We start from the raw sequence: 19,919 nt of genomic DNA, 5'->3' as shown, positions 1-19,919 counted from the left end.
GTCTTATTGGAAGAGGAAGAATCTTAACCAGGCCTTAAAGACAGAGGGACTTCAAGACAGAGAAAGGCATTATAGGTAAAAAGGAATGATTGAGCAAAAACTTGGAAGTTGGAGAGTCCTCTTATTTCTCAGTGAACAAGGGCCATATTATGGTGTGTGCCCGCAATCTTACTCTAATTAGGGATGAAGACCAATATAGTTTTCTGCAAGTAACCTGGATAAAACCGAAGTCAAATGAGACAGACCCCTCATTCACTGTTACGTCACATTCCAAATGAGACAGATTCCTTGTAGGGAAAATAGAGTGAGGCTGCTTCTCCCCTTGATGAACAAACAAGGGGAATGATGATTGGTGTGAATGGCTCTTCAGCTACCCCCTCCCCCCGCCCCCCAGTCTCCCCACAGGAGGTGACTGCCTTTATCTTCTGCTCCTGGAGCTCACTGCCCTGAGGCAGAGGACAGCTGCCCATTTTATCCATTGCCTCACCAGCATTAACCCAACCCCACCTTGACCTCTCAATAAGAATTTACCTTTCTTTAGAAGTGAACCAACAAATCAGTTCAACACTGGAAAAATCTGTGGATACCAAAGATCCTCACCTTTCCTCTGAGCCCCTAACTTCCTGACCCAACTGTGAATCTTCTCAATTTGAAATATAGAGGCATAATTTTAATCTGTGTTTCATTAAAAGGGAGCCATATGTTCAGCCTCTACTAAATGTCCTTTAAGCCTTGGTTTCTTTATACGTTCCTGCCTAAAAGAGAAAAGCAGGAAGGGGAGAGACAAAGAGAGAACAAGCACAGCGCCTTCCAGATTTGTTAATGTAAAAAAACCCAAAAAACTAAACCCATTGCCACCAAGTCAATTCCGATTCATAGCAACCTTATAGGTCAGAGTAGAACTGCCCCATAGAGTTTCCAAGGAGTCCCTGGTGGATTCGAACTGCTGACCTTTTGGTTAGCAGCCGTAGCTCTTAACCACTACGCCACCAGGGTTACCGATTTGTTAGCTAATAGAGATTTTATTTTGACGTGCGTGTATGCGAGCACATGAGGGAACGTGTGCACGAGCTTGTTCTGCCTATACTCTTGAACAAACAGGTTTGAAGAAGTATTACCTGAGAAGGCAACATGTGTCAGACGAGTCTGCAGTTCTCTTTAAAGCATTGCCATGTCTCGGCTTCTGGATTTCTCAGGCACCTGAACTAATGCTAGTTTACCACTAGATAGCACCCGGTATAATGCCAGTGTCATATTACAATTAACAGTAATTCTGTTGGCTGTCATCACTTACTCTGAACAGAGAATCTCCAGCAAAAATATGACACCGTCACAGCTGCTAATTCAAAGGCATTGTGTGAAACTATGACAGACCCCAGTGCGCCTTTTATGCTTGTTCAAATGAATAAGGTCTACCCAGACCATTAAGGTCTAGGAACTTAAAATGGAGTGGAGGGGGAGAAAGTTTTAACACATTTCTGTAGATGAGCCCAGGAAGGGTCAACTTGGGAAAAAAAAAAAAAAGTTTGTGTTAAGGAAAGTAATTAAACAGAGGCAGAGAGATTGAATATTAGTGCTTTTACAGAGTAAATGAGGATAAATTCTGTTAATTATGTGACTTTCGCCAGCACTAATGTGATAATAAAGTGCTCTAATTCTGGAGAGACTTGTCACAATCTGAGCTAAGGCAGTGACTCTTCCACTAGGTAAGACCAAGAAGCAACTTGAAAAGCTTTCTAGCAAAAAGTAAGAAATCAGTGTTAAATGAATTTTTTTCCCCCATCCACAGGGTTTAGTATAGAAAACCGCTACCAAACACTGCCAAAACTGCCACGAGACTGTCAGTGAATGGACTGTCTTATTTTAGGCAGGAAAGCACTTACGCTCGCTTTTATGTTTAGCTCCTGAGGGAAGAAATGTGAGTGATTCAAAGAGTACAAATAGCTGGGTACAGGATTCCAGTACAATGATTAACAGCACCAAAAAGATTATACCTGGAATGTGGAATGAATTTCAGCCTTCAGGACTTCAAGCTTAGAAAGCTGTATGCCATAGTGAATGAGTAGGAACTTGTTTTAGGAGCAACAGAGAAATGAAATTTTTTTTTTTTTTGGGCAATATTATAAATATGGTGTAAGCCCAGATAAGAGTGTGGGGGTATTTGTGTAGGATAATCAGGGAGGTCCACCGGAGGATGTGGTATTTGAACTTGGTCTTGATCAGTGATTAGCTGTTCAGGTGGGAAGGGGTGGAAAGGGAAAGGGAAGTATGTTAGGGGGCAGGCAGTGCATGTACAAATGTGCAGAGTTGGCGAAGTGGAGATAGAGCTGGAAGGAATAGAGCAAGGGTCCACCATGACTATAATATAAGCTCTGAGGTGGAAGGTGGGAGAGGGAACATGGCAGAGGTAAGTTTGGTCCAGATTATGAAGGAAAGAGGTGATTACTTTGGGGGCAGAAGGTGGCTTATTTATTTATTATTGTTTTTTCTCTCCCTTTTTAAAAGAATTTATTATTTTTTTTTTGTTGAAAATGTACATAGCAAGACATACACCAATTCAACAATTTCTACATGTACAATACAGTGATATTCTTCAAGTTGTGCAACCATTTTTACCCCTCTTTTCCAAGTTATTCTTCCATTATTAACACGAATTTACTGCCCCCTAAGTTTCTTCTCTAACCTTTTGAGTTGCTGTTGTCTGTTTGATCCCATATAGGTAGTTATTTAAAAAAGCATGATGCTCAAGGTGGACATTCTTTACTATGTATTTTATTTTCCAAATAGATAAGTGTCATGGATTGAATAGTGTCCTCCCAAAATATGTGTCAGCTTGGTTAGGCCATGATTCCCAGTATTATGTGGTTGTCCTCCATTTTGTGACTGATATCATTTTCCTATGTGTTGTAAATCTTAATCTTTGCCTGTGGTTAATGAGGCAAGATTAGGTAATATTGAAGAGGGTTAGAGTGGGATGCAACACCCTTGCTCAGGTCACATCCCTGATCCAATGTAAAGGGAGTTTCCTTGGGATGTGGCCTGCATCATCTTTTATCTTACAAGAGATAAAAGAAAAGTGAATTGAGCGTAGTGGGGGACCTCATACCACCAAGAAAACAATGCTGGGAGCAGAGTGTGTCCTTTGGACCCGAGGTTCCTGTGCAGAGAAGCTTCTAGTCAAGGGGAAGACTGATGAGAAGCACCTTCCTCTAGAACTGACAGAGAGAGAAAGCATTCCCCTGGAGCTGACTCTCTGAATTTGGACTTATAGCCTACTAGACTGTGAGAAAATAAATTTCTCTTTGTCAAAGCCATCCACTTGTGGTATTTCTGTTATAGCAGCACTAGATGACTAAGGCAATAAGCATGTGCACAGATTTTACCACATAGTGTCTAAAGACTGGGAAGTATGGTATCCACCTGGCGCATGTGGATTGCTGTCCGTCCCCCCCCCCACCCCCACTTCCAGTAGCATGTAGAACATAGGTTCCTAGAGATCCCTGTTCCAGTTCTTAAAGAGCACAGGCAGCCAAGTAAGACCCTGCATTAAAGCTTGGCTATACCTGCCATAAGCTCTTAGTAGGCAAGTTACTTCTCTGTGATGCAGCTGTTTACTCATCTGGAGGACTGGGGCAGGGGTGGGGATGGATGGGTGGGTGGGTGGATGGGGAAGTGTTGAGCTGCTAAGAGGATTCAAATAAAGTATGCCCTAAGCAATGGCACATAGTAACCACTCAATATATATTAGCTATGATTTTGCCTATTATTATTTTTCTAAGGGCTAAAATTTTGGCAAAATATTCAGCTGGGCTACTTTGGAGTACTCTTTTCCTTAAAAAAAAGAAAGAAAGAAAAATGAGCCATCATCAGAAGGAAATTGGTATTTTGAGTCATCTTGGCTTAGGACCATCCCGTCAGAGTGCATGCAAACTCGATCCGATAGTTCAAGGAGAAATGCATGAAATCCCATACTTTCCCAGGCTGTTTCCTTTGAGAACAATTTATCACCATCATTATCTTTGTAAGGGAAGAGCCTTATTTATTCAAAATATGACTCAAAACACTCCAAGGGTTCAGGGAAGTTTCTGGAAAGAGACTGTTTGGTTGGGAGGGAACACACACTGGGGTTCAAGCTGACCCAACACTCTCTCTTACAACTATTCACTTAAATTGGGGTGGGCAGATTGTGTCAGGTTTCAGTCGGAAGTCTCTCCCTTACACATGGTAGAAGCCAGTGGGAAAACGCCAGAGAGAGAGAGGTGAAAACTCAGGGGAGAAGATTTAGGGACCTCCATTAAAAAAAAAAAAAAAAAGCCTTCTATAACCACCTGGAGTGTGTCTCTGCGTAATTTTGAGTATTCTGTGCTTTGCTTTAATAAGGAAAGCTGTTCATTTATAATCATTTATTTATCTCTCCCATGCTGTGTGGGGAACCCTGGTGGCATAGTGGTTAAGTGCTACAGCTGCCAACCAAAGGGTCAGCAGTTGGAATCCGCCAGGCACTCCTTGGAAACTCTATGGGGCAGTTCTACTCTGTCCTATAGGGTCGCTATGAGTCGGAATCGACTCAACGGCACTGGGTTTGGTTTTTTGGTTTGGTACGCTGTGTGGGTCTTCCCGCCATACTTAATGAATCTAACCTTGAGTTAACTGGGAGATAGGTTAAAGAACAAGGTAGTGTGGGGAGTGGGTCCTCCATGGTCTCATTTCAACAGATGGGGCCTTAAATATTGCTGGGGTAGGATTTATTTTTATCTGTCTTTCTACAACAGAAGTACTGGGGAGAAAGTCCTGTCTTTTAGTCACTATTAAAAATTAGAAAAATCAGAATTTTGAGAATCCATTAAGCATTCTTTCTCTTATTCATTTATTCCCCAAATATTTGACTGCCAGATACCAAGCATTATGATAGGCTCTGGGCTACAAAGGCAGATAAATTGATAATTCCAGAGTATAGTCAGTGCTATGGGGGAAATGATGCAAATGGTGATGGGGACTGAGAGGGGGACAACTGAGGTAGGATGCAGAGTAGGTCTCTCTGGGGGAGGTAGTGTTTCGGGAAGAATTGAAGGATGGGGAAGAACTAAAGACAGATACTCTAGGTCAAGGACCCATGTGAGGGTCCAGAGTGGAGAAGACCTTGGAATGTTTGTGGAAGTGAAAGGAAGCTCACGTAGCTGGAATGCTTGGGGATCAGAACCATTTAACCTTTTTGAGCCTCAATGGACTTACCCATCAAATGGGGGTGATTTTTCCCACCCCTTGCCACATCCTTGAAGAGTTCTTGTGAGAATCAGTTGAAGAAACTGTAGAAAAGAGATTATTTTTTTAAAGCAAAGTATACTTATAAAAGTGTAGCTTTTTTTTTTTTTTTAGTGATTTAGCCAAGAATCATTGTTAATGTAACTTAGCACAAGTTTAAATAACTGTTTTCCATCCAAGGAGGTTTATCCCCACAAGTACCAAGAGCTCATTGTTATCATGAAGCTTCACTTCTAACTCCGTCCAAGAGTAAACAGTGAACCCCACACTAAGATCCTGGGTTATATCCTGGGCTCAAATTCTGTTTCTGCCAGTTACTGTGTGTGTGACCTTGGGATCTTTTATCAACCTCTCTGGCCTCAGTATATGTTTGTGAAGTGGGGTTACTAATAGGACCTAACTAAGGAGCCTTGGTGGCACAGTGGTTAAGCACTCAGCTGCTAACTGAAAGGTTGGTGGTTTGAACCCACCAGCTGCTCCACAGGAGAAGGATGTGACAGTCTGCTTCTGTAAAGATTACAGCCTTGGAATCCCTATAGGGCAGTTCAACTCTGTCCTATAGGGTTGCTATGAGTCGGAATCGACTCAACAGCCCACAACAACAACTAAAGGGAATGATTTGTGTAAATGCACAGTGTCTGGCATGTGGTGGGTGAAATGGGGACTCTTTATGTGAAAGTGGGAGTAATTCCTATACCACTGAGGTCTGGGCACATTCGTTTCCTCCCATTAAATATAAAAAGGAACACAATTTGCTTGTGCTGGGTTGACGGTATCCTCTTTCATGGAGACAGTTCCAAATTGCTGATTTTTGAGGCCACAGACTCTTCAGAAAGCAGAGAGGAAGGCACCCAGTCAGATGTTTTGTTTCCTGCATGGTTAATTGGTTGTAAAATGCTACTAAAAGTTACTGCTTCTGATTAAATTAAGTGCCCTGGGAAATCCAGCTGTGAACAGGTGGGTATCGAGAGGTTTTCCCTGGGTCTGTATTCACTGTGTGTGGACAGCCTTGTGCTGCCGAATATGCACAGCCTTCAGTGTTGCTTCTGGATGCAGGCTGCCTTTCCCAGCTTCTCCCTCCACCCGACTCAGAGGCTGCCCAGCTGCCCACGATCTGGGGGAAAAACAGGCTTGACAACATCTGGATTTCAGGTGACAAGGATGCTTAAAAGTAACAAAACAAAAGAAAACATGCCATTACTTCAAAAGCAAAGACTACTTTTGATTTTTTTTAATGAATGGAGTCCTGATTAGTAGCACTATGGGGGTCTTTCTTTTATGACTATGTTTTAAATTTTAAAATGGGCACAAAGCTGCCCTGCCCTACCCTCACAGGCAGGTGAATGCTGTTACTCTTGACTGTCATGGTTTAGGGCAGAGACTGCAAACTGGGACTCCCTCCCAGATTCGTTCTGCCTGGTCTTTATATTGTTCTGAAGATTAGCAAATTTCATACCTAAAAATACTCAGAAATATGTATTTCCAGCTTCTCTTGAAAATGCCCATTCTCTAACAATACTGTGTCCATGTTTTCGGTTGTGGTGTTTGTCTGGAGAAGGGTTGAGGCTGTCACTGTAGACAAGATGTTCACTCTTCATTTTGCTCCAGTCCCCAGTACTGTCTGTGGTTTTACACGTAACTTTATTTCACTCATTTACCTGCCTAGGCTTGGTTAGGTCTGAGTTTGAGAGCCTAGTCCCACTGCCAGCAAATGTTTTGGGAGAATCTGGGTGGCACAAATGGTTAATCAGTCCACTACTAGCCTAAGGGTGGCGGTTCAAACCCACCCAGAGGCTCCTCAGAAGACAGGCCTGGCAATCCGCTTACAAAAGTTCACACAGCCTTGAAAACCCTATGGGGCAGTTCTTTCTGCAAACAGGGTGTCTCCGTGAGTTGGAACCGAACGGGCAACAACTGCTAACAACAACAACAACAGTCATTCTGGAGGAGTCCCTGGGTGGTGCAAATGGTTAACAACACGCTTAACTACTAACTGAAAGTTTGATGGTTCAAGTCCACCCAGAAGTCCCTCACAAGAAAGACCTGGCATGGTACCACTGCCGTGGTACCATGGTACTTCCAAAAAATCAGGGTTTCCAAAAATCGGAAACTGTATGGAGAAATAATTCTACTCTGACACACATGGGGTTGCCAGGAGCTGGAGTCTACTTGATGGCAATTATTATTATTATTTTTTGTTATCACCTTGAATGTAAACAGCAACTCCGTGCTAGAAGACGAAAATATATGTGTGTGTATCTATATCTACATATACCTATCAATATATGATATAGATCTATAGATATATACTCCTGTATATGCATATATACATTTACATCTCTATCTATCTGATTGTGACTTGAGAGGAGGACATAGGATGCTGGAATTGTGCAGCTTGAAATTTACCATGTCTCGGTAGAATATTCACTCTCTGTCTCTCTTGTACACACCCATACACACACACAAACACACACCTTTTTTGGGATCCTCCCTTCTTATGCCACCTTCTCAGCATAATCATTCTGCCATCTGTTGACCTCCCATCCCCACTGGGCTCACCTTCCTTGGAGGACGTTGTATGATGTGAGCCACTCCAGCCTCCTCTCCACACTACCTGTCAGAGTTTACTTGTCCTGCGATCCTGATCTGTTCCCTCAGGACTCTGCTCTCTACCAGGTGTGTTACTAATGGATTATAGTCTAGTTTATTAAATTTCCCAGCAACCCCAATCTCACATTTTTCCATGTTCAACTCTAGTGGAATGGAGCCCATTTCTTCTTTAGTCACTCAGAAGTCTTGAGACTGGCCCTGGTTGGATCCGATTGATTGTCTTGCAATGCCCATCTCAGAAGTGGTCATATAGTTTGGGGGATAGAATGCCTTAACTGGCCAGGCCTGGACCACACACACTGCTATAGTCCCAGGATGGACTAAATTGAAGCTGCTGAAATACAAGGACTCCAAAAGGTGAATTGTTCTTGGATGCCATAGAGTCCATCTTGACTCATAGAGAGTCCATGTGACAGAGTAGAAATGCCCCATAGGGTTTCCTAGCAGAGCATAAGGTCCTTCTCCAGGAGAGATGCTGGGTGGGTTCAAATTGCCAACTTTTCCATTAGCAGCTGAGTGCTTAACTAATGCTTGAAAAGTGAATGGGAGACTCTTATTAAAATTATGGGAAATGGATTCTCGGTAGTCAGCTCACAGACTCATTCAATAATCTTGTGAAAACCCTGGATACATCCCATAGGACAGTATGTGTACAAAAATCTGCATACAATGTTGGCATGCTTAAGGATCCCAAGTAGACCACCTGTGGACTTCAGGTTAGGAATACCTGGACTAGATAATTTCTAAATTCCCATCCTGGTGTCGCATTCTTTGCTTTATTAAATGATCGACCACAATGTGCTGTCATTTTTAGGGTAAAATAAAAGCTTCCTTGGAGTTTTGTTCCCAATGTTTCTGGTTTAAGTGGAAGCTGCTTAGAGTGACACCCTGGGAGAGGACACTGAGCATGACCCATGTGCTACAAAGCACTCCCAGAAAGTCTAAATTGTGTCATTGTTCAGTCTACAATATTGCTTCAGCCTCTTTTTTTCCATCAGAATCCATATGATATCATGAGACATAGTGCTTAATAAAGTGTCAGACTCTATTTTGCATTATGATTTTAACATGATAAACTTCTTCTTAGATTTTTATGGACTAGAACACACAGACTTATTGGATCGTCCATAATATAAACTGGAATAATTTGGAGCTCATGAGATTATTGTCAGTGCTCTCTGGGCACGAGGCTCACTGGTCATTTTTATTTGGAGACTGTTCCTTAGCTTTAAATCCAAATTAAGGAGCCCCTTGTTTTTATCTGAACTCGGCTTGTGTGGCATGTTGGGAGGCACTGATTTTTTTTCAATGGAAGCCATTGGTCAAATTAAAATTGATTATCCCTAATGATATGTGAGCCTGGATGAAGGGAGGCAACTGCTGAGACCTGGACCAAGCAAGCAGACAAACAGGCCGAGATTTTTACATGGGCGATGATGATTTAAAAGAGTTTCAAAATAATCTTCATCCATTGCAACACTTCATGTCCTTCTCTTCTTCAACTGTTGCCTTTTCCAAGGCGGATTTATTGTAGAAGCACGAGCTTCTTTCTTTTCCTTGAAGCTAAAAGGGCAACCAGGAACGCTTTTCTTGCTCTGTGTCTTGAGGTAGGGGTGAGTGGGTACGGAGGAGGGGATTTCATTTCACTTTTTACTCAGAGGTGATTTGACATAAGTTTTTGCACTAAGTTCCAGTGACACATGATTAAATGTCTATCCCTTTTCTGTGGTTCACTATTTCTGGCATGTAACTCCATCGTTTCACTTATCACATGGTATTGACATTATTGTTGTTTCTAAAAAAATTGATTAGATATCAATTCTCAAGCTTTAATGTGTATCAGAATTTGAGTCCTCCATCCCTATCCTTGTCAGGGCAGCTTTCCCAGGTAATGCTGAGGTAGGTGGACTGAGAACTATATTTTGGTGAGCTCCCACAGGGGCAGGCACAGGGTCGTCTCTGTATGCATTGTGATTGGTGCGTAGTAGGTGCTTTGTAAATACTTTTTGAATGAAGGGCTGACTGGATGAATAAAGGAATGGTCTAAGGACTCCCTGGGTGGTGCAAATGGTTTGTGTTTGACTTCTAACTGGAAGGTTGGTGATTCAAACCCATCCAGTGGCACTATGAAGAAAGGCCTGGTGATCTGTTTCCAAAAAGATTACAGCCAAAAAGACCATGTGGAGTTCAGTCCTGTTCTATAACACATGTGGGGCCACCATGAGTCGGAACTGACTTGAAGGCAGTGGGTTAGGGAACTATGCTGAATGAGGAAATGGCAAACCATTCAGAGCTTTAAGCACTGGGGAGAGGAGATCTATTTCAGATTCTTTCAGATGCAGCCTTTTGTCCCCTTAGGCTGCACTTAAATGTTTTAAGCACAATGGCAGATTTAACTTAGAGGTAATATTTTAAAATTTGGGGTTATGATGATTGAACTTAGAGCAGATTTAACTTAGAGGAAACATTTTAGAATTTTAACTTGAGACATTTTTAAGTAGGAAAGGAAGGGCATCAATAGCATGGAATCTGCCCAGTTGATATTCTTATATGAATTATGCATACATGGAATGAATAAATGATCTACATTTTACAATTTGTAAGATGGATAGCTCTTAACTGTTCTAATTTGAATTAACTGGCAAATCTTAGAGCACAGGGACTTTGAGAAAGACACTCATCATTTTTAGTTCCTAATTTATCCGTTGCAAAATGGAGGCAACTTTCCCTAAGTTCTAGGGTGAATGATACTCAACTCAATTTTAACAGTAACAAAATTGTGTATTTTTTTTCATTAAAAGTATTGTTAATTCATAAAAAATTCAGAAAAGATAGAAAAAAGTGGAAAGAAAAAAGAAATAATCTGCTATGATCCAAAGTTTAGCGCTATTAATATTTGCAGTCAATCTGAATGAGGTGTTTATGTAGTGTTCCCCATATACAGCTGTGTCAGATGTCATGAGGAAGATAAAGACACTCTCAAGGAGGCTGTAGTGTCATGGAGAGGGCAGACAATGGCAAAAGTAACTGTAGTACAAGCCATGAAGAGCAAGTATGATAAGTGCTGTGACAGAATAGAGGAGGAAGTGGTCAATTCTAGTTAGAGGTGTTTGGGAAAGTTTCATGGGCCCAGTGCATTTAAGCTACACCTAGAAGGACATATAGGATTATGGGGAGCAGAGATGGTGTGTGGGTGGAGAAAGCATTTCAGACTCAGGAAGGCAGCCTATGGCAAAGGCAGAAAGAAGACTTCATGTTCAAGGCACAGGGCGTAGCTCATTGTGTCTGAAGCAGAGGACACTGGAAAATGAAGAGTAGGGGACCAATATGTCCGGGAAGGGAAAATCTTGACATTATTAAACCAGCTGCCATTGAGTTGACTCTGACTCATGGCGACCCCTTGTGTGCCAGAGTAGAACTGTGCCCCATATGGTTCTCAATAGCTGATTTTTTGTGAAGTAGACTGCCAGGTTTTTCTTGTGAGGTGCCTCTGGGTGGACTCAAACCTCCAACCTTTTGGTTAGCAAAGAAACATGTTAACTGGGTGCTTTGGAAGATTCACTGATCCAACCCTTTGACAAAATACCCAGTACAGAGTACAGAGTCACACTTTATGGGGTGTTCAATCTTCCTTGCCAATTACTTAAATAGTCTGTCACCCTAAGAGTCAAGAAGTTTTCCTGGAAATTTGAATTCAAGTGCTCTTCTCCTCTTTTATTTTTCTTTTGGAGTAATACTTGAACCAAAGTCATCACACTCTACACTTGGTTTGGCTCTGCTGCGAGATGCACCCACTGGATTTTCATTATGGTCAAAATGCATTTGAGGGATTATAAACGGTGAGAGCAGTCATGAGCAAAATTGAAATGTATTAAAATTTATAATTGGGAATATTCCAGTGACAATGTCAGAAATTTTTATGCTAGTTTCAGCTCTAATTTTGAATGAATCTGGTGATAATAATGAAAATAGATTTAGACCAGATTTGGTCAATACATAACATTTAAAGGGATATAGTTTGGTGGATGTGGGCTTTGGAACCAAGCTGCCTGCATTTACATCCCAGCTCTACCACTTACTGGATGGGAAACCTTGGACAAAGTACATAACCTCTCTTTGCCTCAGTAACATTCTCTGTACGATGGGAATAGAAACAGTACCTCAAAAGCCTGCATAAAGATGAAATGAATTAATACACATGAAGCACTTAGAACAGGACCTTACACGTGGCATAGTCATGTTTGCTAGGATACAAATCGCTATTAAGTTTTGGTATTGAGACACCTCCTGCCTCACTTTTTATGCTTGGCGTTGTAGGATGGGTCATTGTTATTGAAGCAAAGCTGCCACTTGCACTTTCATCTTTTCTAGCCTGGGGAGGGAGTTGCACCAGTGACCCGGAGGTTAAGACCTGGGGACCTTTTCGCAAATCCTATCCTTGGGTTGGCAGCAACTCTGTGCCCAGTGATTCCTTGAAGATTGTGTTCCTTGTGGTGGAAACAGATTAAGACAAACGTGTCCTCAGTCTGACCTCATCTCCCAGAAGGACATACAAACACTTGGGTTTATGACCTGCCTCATCCTACTGCGTATCAGACTATTAGGATGACTCCAAGGTCTATCCAGGGTCAGCACTGGTACCTTCGTTTACATTTTGGCAAGAAACACATGGCATTTGGGTCATCTTCTTAAAAGAGTGTGTCTGAAGATGAACACTTTCTGTGCCACACACGTTTACAATTCTTAATATTTTAATGTGCCATCTTTTCTCATACAATTTCCATTCAAACCTTGCTACAAGAATGATTTGGGCCAGGCAGGCAGAAGGAGGGATTAAGCTACAACACCCTCACTTTGACTTCTCTCTCTATATAATTTCTAAGGAATTACAATTTACTCTTTCCCCATTGGCCACTGATTATTTGTCTGCTCCTCTACCCTTTCATATCCCTGGGTGGTACAAACAATTAATTCACTTGGCTGATAACCAAAAAGTTGGTAGCTAGAGTCCACCCAGAGGCATCTTGAAAGAAAGGGCTGGTGATCTACTTTCAAAAATATAGCCATTGAAAACCCTGTGGAGCACAGTTTTACCCTGATGTACGTGGGGTCTCCATGAGTTGGAGTCAATATGACTCAGAGGCAACTAGACTGATTCTATCCTTTGGCTAACTTGACCATTTTTCCTACCTTCCAGATTTGACTTCTAGCATGATGAGACCTATTTGGAGTGAGTGCTTTTTCTTAAAACTATTTTTAAATTCTGTAGTCTCCTGCTATGTTATCCCAACACCTTTTTTAAAAAAAAATCCTTACCACTAATCAGATGTCCTTCCATGAGGGCCAAAACTCTGAGCTCTGAGGTAATGGATGCTTTTCAAGTTGATCATGTTTATCCCTTCAGGCTGAGAACACTTTCCAGAAATGACCAAGATCTGAGGAAACGTGGTCAAGGGAAAAGGTAAACTCCTTGAAGTCAGTGGCCAATAATAGGGACAGCCACATGCTCTCCCCCTGGGATCCCCAGGATAGTACCTCAACTTGGTATCATTTCACCTTCCACTGCGGGGAGGGAAGAGAGAATTTGTTTCATCTAGATAGAATGCCCTTGGTAATCTTATTTCTCCCTTTTTGCCTTCTCCACCTCAAAACAGAACTGTGGGTATTTGAGTCAAGGCAGGTAGGCTTTCTCTCAATAGTGTACTTTAGTATCAGAAAAGGAGTGGAAGCCAGCCTGGCAATGAAAAACCCTTACACAAGTTCGGCCTCCTTCACCTACCCTGTGGCATCCCTGGGATTTTGGCTGGCTTACAGGTGTCATATTTTCACATGGATGAACTGTACCGTACAACTACCTCTATGTATTAGGAACCAAAAAGTTTTCTTTGACATTGAAAATAGAGTTTTCTCTTTCTAACTAACTCCGTTGGCTCCAGCTTCCCCTGTCCTGTTTTCATGAGAGATTTATTTTTCATGGCAATGGTTATGGGACCCTTGTTTACCCCTTCACAGAGCTCTGTATCCTTGAGGGTGACCACAAGGCAGTGATGGCGTTTCTTAAACAGCCCCTGGAAGTTCAGGCAGTCAGGGTAGGGGTAGTTGCTTTCTGGTTAAATATTTTCGACTTGGGAGAAAGACTTCCATGGTTATTTCTGGGCAGTATATGTGGCCATGGAGGAAAGTGGCTGCATGCTTTTTTGCCAAACCAGAGGGTGATAGCTCAGCCCATGGAAACATAGCCAGTTGTCATGGAGTTGACTCTGACTCATGGAGACCCCATGTGTGTCAGAGTAGGACTGTGATCCATAGCATTTTCTCTTTTTTAAAAATTTTTATTGTGTTTTAAGTGAAAGTTTACAAACCTAGTCAGTCTCTCATACAAAACATACATATACCTTGCTATATACTCCTAGTTGCTCTACCTCTAATAAGACAGCACACTCCTTCCCTCCACTGTCTATTTTCATGTCCATTCGGCCAGCTTCTGACCCCCTCTGCCATCTCATCTCCTCTCCAGACAGGAGCTGCCCACATAGTCTCCTGTGTCTACATGAGCCAAGAAGCTTACTCTTCACCAGTGTCATTTTCTATCCCATAGTCCAGTCCAATCCCTGTCTGAAGAGGTGGCTTTGGGAATGGCTCCTGTCTTGGGCTAACAGGTCTGAGGACCGTGATCTCCGGAGTCCTTCTAGTCTCAGTCAGACCATTAAGTCTGGTCTCTTTTTTTTTTGGAGAATTTGAGGTCTGCATCCCACTGCTCTCCTACTCTCTCAGGGGTTCTTTGTTTTGTTCCCAGTCAGGGCAGCCATCAGTTGTAGCTGGGCACCATCTAGTTCTTCTGGTCTCAGGCTGATATAGTCTCTGGTTTATGTGGCCCTTTCTGTCTCTTGGGCTCATAATTACCTTGTGTCTTTGGTGTTCTTCATTCTCCTTTGCTCCAGGTGGGTTGAGATTAATTGATGCATCTTAGATGGCTGCTTGCTAGCATTTAAGAGCCTAGACGCCACTCTCCAAAGTGGGATGCAGAATATTTTCTTAATAGGTTTTATTATGCCAGTTGACTTAGATGTCCCCTGAAACCATGGTTCCCAAACCCCTGCCCCTGCTATGCTGGACTTCAAAGTGTTCAGTTTATTCAGGAAACTTGTTTGCTTTAGTTTAGTCCAGTTGTGCTGACCTCTCCTGTATTGTATGTTGTTTTTCCCTTCAACTAAAATAGTTGGTTATCTACTATCTGTTTAGTGAAAACCCCTCTCCCTCCCTCCCTACTCTTGTAAACATCAAAGAATATTTTCTTCTCTGTTTAAACTATTTTTCGAGTTCCTATAATAGTGATCTCATACAATATTTGTCCTTGTGCAACTGACTAATTTCACTCAGCATAATGCTTTCCAGATTCCTCCATGTTCCATAGCATTCTCAATGACTGACTTTTTGGAAGCAGATTGCCAGGCCTTTCTTCCAAGATACCTGCAGGTGGACTCTAACCTCTACTCTTTGGGTTAGCAGCCAACCGTGCTAACTGTTTGTGCCACCCGGGGACTCCTATGGAAACATAGGCCCTTTCAATCATGAGACATTTCCCCCTCTACCCTTCTGTGAATTTACACGAGAGCAGCTTGAACTTCGCACAGAAGGGACCCCACAGTTGTTTCCACACAGCTGCTTTCTGCATCTGCCCAGAGTACGTCTCCGTGTCCTGAATATCTTTTGGAAGGATCACCTGCCACATAACCATCTGTGGGCATAAGTCAGAGGAACTTTCCGGGAGCATTCAGACTGCAAATGGGGATTTTATGTCTTGGTGTAGGTGTGCCTTGATGCTTTTCCTTTGCAGCCTGGTCATTACGAGAACAGCTGAAGACATCGAAACGTGATTTTTCGAAATTTGGGGGGCAAAGAGGCAGTAAAAACTCAACCTGCTCAGCCCAGATCCATCACAATGCTTTGCATAATAATTAATGACGTACAAGCTGTTGCCTAATGGACGGTGTTACTGTGTGTGTCCTTCACTTGTGACTAGCTGGAGTCCTCAGTGATTGAAGCAGCTGCGTCTTTTCTTATGTGTCCTGGCCTTTGGGTAAACCTGGTGTAACGTTGTTGTCTTTCCGTAGTGATTGTTTTTCTTTTTTTTTAGGTCTTTCAATGAAACCTATGGTTCTCATTGGTTATATAGATCTTTGCTTCTTTTTTTTTTTTTTTAACCTTAACCTTCAAAGAGAAGATCACTTTATTAATAGACTATATTTACTTTTTTAGAGCAGTTTTAGGTATACAGGAAGATTACAGATGAAGTACAGAGGTTCCCATATACCATCTTCACCACCCCCACCCCAAGAATACTTTCTGTATCTGAAAATTTAAACATCATTGCATGCTAGGCCATGGACAGTTGCCAGGGATAAATGATGATGAAAATAATTATGAATTTCTCTATGCCAGGTGGAAACCCTGGTGGTGTAATGGTTAAGAGCTACGGCTGCTAACCAAAGGTCGGCAGTTCAAATCCACCAGACGCTCCTTGGAAACTGTATGGGGCAGTTCTACTCTCTCCTATAGGGTTGCTATGAGTTGGAATCTACTCAATGGCAAAGGGCTTAGTTTTTTTGTTTTTGCTATGCCAGGTACAATTTAAACACTCCAAATAAGTTATTTTATTTAATTCTCAGTAACCTTGTGAAGTAGGTTCTATTATTTTCCCCATTTTTTCAGGTGAGAAAACTGAGGCCCAGAAAGGTTAAATAATTTGTCTAAAGTCATACAATTAATTAAGCAGTAGAGTTAGGATTATGGTAAAAACAGCCCAGTGGTCCTAGGTTGTTGTTGTTGTGTCGTGGAGTCAATTCTGACTCATAGCGACTCTATAGGACAGAGTAGAACTGCCCCATAGGGTTTCCAAGCAGCGGCTAGTAGATTCGAACTGCTGACATTTTGGTTAGCAGCCTGAGCTCTTAAACACTGCGCCACCAGGGCCCTGTGGTCCTAAGAGAGAGGTACCATTATTCCCACACTTTGATGAGGCCACCGAGGTTCAAGGAGCCCCCCAAATTTGTTGTCCTGGCATGTCTTATCTCTAACCCATGCTCTTGTCCAGTATATTGTACTGTTGTCTTTACTGGAGAATGTTCCCATTTCTACCCCTTGGAGGACTTGAATTCTGCTTAGCTGAACAAAGACTTAATGAAAACCCACTGGATTCTGGGTCCTGTGTCATGTGCTAGGGATATTAAAAAAAAAAAAAGTTTTTTTTTTTTTTTGTTATTTTGAATCTTCATATAGATGGAGCAGGCCCCATTTTCTAATTCAATTAATTTTCCTTTTGAGGGAATCCGTAGTTACCTTTTGGTATCCATTACTGTGCTAGTCACGTGGATGCTACTGAATATACTGCCTATCTATTGGTTGGTGAAATGTGATACAAGCAAATCATTGGATGGACAGTTTTGTTCTACACATGTATGTTTTCAGCTCAGTTAATGGAAGGAAAGCCCCACATTAGCCTGACTGATCAATTCTTTTCATTATGAACCTAAACACAACTTTTAATAGAATGTCACTTTTGGTTTTATGACTGTCACTTTTTAATTGAGGTAGTAGACTAAAAAGTTCAATAGCTTCAGTGTTGGCCTCTTACTGGGTTGGCTTTTGAGAAGAATAACATTATATTGGAAAAGTTGTACCACTAGAAGTGAGAATATGTGAATTATACTTCTTGCTCTCATGCTATTATAACTGTGTGAGTGTTGTCAAGCCTTCTGATCTTCCAGTTTTCTCATCTGTAAGGTGAGGAGGTTAGACTAAATGCTGGTGAAGGTTACTTACAAAGCCCTATAATTCATAGAAAACCCATACTTTTGACCAATGTAGGATATTAATTTAATTTTCTGACAGTAGATAAATAATTTTGTTGGGTCTTAGTTTTCTTGCGTTTTGGATAGGTTGGTAATTCTTGACTCGCCTAATGTGTAGGGCTTACATGAGGATCCAGATACTGGGGACTTACGTGCTTGGAATAACATAACACACTGCATGAACACAACATGATATTATTGGTATTGAAAGTTAACGGAAAGGTGTTAGGTTTCTCTCCCCAAAAAGGAAAAAAAAAAAAAAAAAAGACTTGAGTTAAAAAGGAGTTTGATCCCTGTTGGGCTATTTCCTGGAGTTTATGGAACTCTGCACGGTAAATAGGGGCTTTGTCCTGCGGCGGGTCAGTTTCCCACAGTTGTGGCAAGGCTGCCTCCCTCTTTCTCCTGACAACACTTTATAAAACACAACCGCCACACAAAACGTGGTAGGTAATTCCTTAGAGCAAAGTGAGATTTTGAGTTACAATAATCCCCACTTTGTTAAAAGCCCCCTCAGAATCTGAGATCTTCTCCACGGACCAGCAGATGTGTGTATGTCTCCAGGTTTACAAATACCTTATAAACTTGGCCAGGCAAATCATCCCCCAAATTTCTGTGCCGCATCTAACTGTGTCTCTCTTTGGGGGATATTTTTAACTCCCACTTCTAACTTCTTTCCATTCCTTCAAGGAAGTGTGATCTGAAAGGGTCAGACACTTGGCTCTTACTTAGGGGAAAACTTTGAGACAACTCCCAAGGCTCGCTCTAGGGTAGGGCTTGCTGTCCCCAAAAGAATAGTCCCTTCAAAGCATCTTTGCCACGTAAGGGCTTGTGTAAGGCCCCAGGCACCAGTTGATGGCCGTCTCTTCCCCACAGCAGATGGTCAAGCCTTCAATTTCAGCTAGCGATCTGCTATCGAGAGGGCAGGCAGGGGATTCTGCCAGCATGTCAAGTGACAGGGCAGCTTAGGGTAACAGGGATCCGGTGTGTGCCCGGCATAGCTTTTGTGCTAACAATGGGCTGCTGACAGGCACCTCACCCTGCTCACCCCTGAGGCAGAAGATCCCTGGCTACCTTGATTCTGTTTCTCTCTGGCAGAGTTAGCGCCCTGGTCGCCTGCCTTTCAAAATCCATTTTGGCACCAGATGGACCCCCTCGTGGTGGCTAGCAGTTGTCTGATTTGAAGATGCCAGAGAGTGTGCTGACAGCTCCTTCTAACACAACCTGAATCTGGCTGTCGGAGCTGGGCTCAAATGGCTTAAACACACACAGGTGGCAAATATTATCAACCATGGGGACCAGGGATGGCGACTGTTGGAAGAAGAATGTCAGTGACTTCCCTCTCGGTAATATTCACGTTGCTGCTATGGTGATAATAATAATAACAATAGTAATAAAGATAACAACTACTCTTACTAGCGCAGTTATTCTTTTCTTGAATAGTGTTTCATTGTGGTAAAATATATATAACATAAAATTTGCCATTTTAGCCATTTTTAAATGTTCAATTTAATGATATTAATCATATTCATCATATTGTGCAGACTTCGCAACTATTTATTTCCAAAACGTTTTCATCATCCCAGTCAGAAACTCTGTACGCCATTCCGTGCTCCTCTCAGCCCCTGGTAACCAGGAATCTACCTTCTGCCTCTATGAATTTGCCTATTCTAGGTATTTCATATAAGGAGCTCTAGTGGTGCAATGGTTAAAACGCTCAGCTGCTAACTGAAAGGTCAGCGGTTCAAACCCACCACCGCTCCTGGGGAGAAAGATGTGGCAGCCTACTTTTGCAAAGATTACAGCCTTGGGAATCCTGTGGGGCAGTTCTACTCTGTCCTATATGGTCACTATGAGTCACAATCTACTCCGTGGCAATGGGTTTGGTTTCTTGGTTTTAGGTTTCATATAAGTGAAATCATACAATATTTGTCTCCCACTTAGCATAATGTTTTCAAGGTTCATCCAGAATTGTAGCATATATTAGAACTTCATTCCCTTTTATGGCTGAATAATACTCCATTGTATGCATGTACCACATTTTTTTTTTTTTACATACCTTATTTTGTTTATGCATTTTTCTGTTGATGGAGAGCAATTGTTCTCATTAGTACAATTGTTGTTACAGTATAATTGCTATCATTGGTATAGTTCATGTTAATATCATTACTGCACTATATTCCTTGTTCAGTCACAAAT

The 19,919-nt window shown here is 42.0% G+C and overlaps 1 protein-coding gene across 5 annotated transcripts in view; it reads left to right on the top strand.

The window, feature by feature from the left end:
- EBF1 (EBF transcription factor 1) overlaps positions 1 to 19,919 on the top strand; it is a 447,546-nt gene that overhangs the window by 255,654 nt on the left and 171,973 nt on the right. The gene's annotated exons all lie outside the window — the stretch shown is intronic.

The sequence above is a fragment of the Elephas maximus genome, chromosome 2, assembly GCF_024166365.1.
Source record: "Elephas maximus indicus isolate mEleMax1 chromosome 2, mEleMax1 primary haplotype, whole genome shotgun sequence".
Classification (NCBI taxonomy): Eukaryota; Metazoa; Chordata; class Mammalia; order Proboscidea; family Elephantidae; genus Elephas; species Elephas maximus.
Note: the sequence above shows the minus strand (reverse complement) of the source record. Positions and strands in the feature narration are given on the sequence as shown.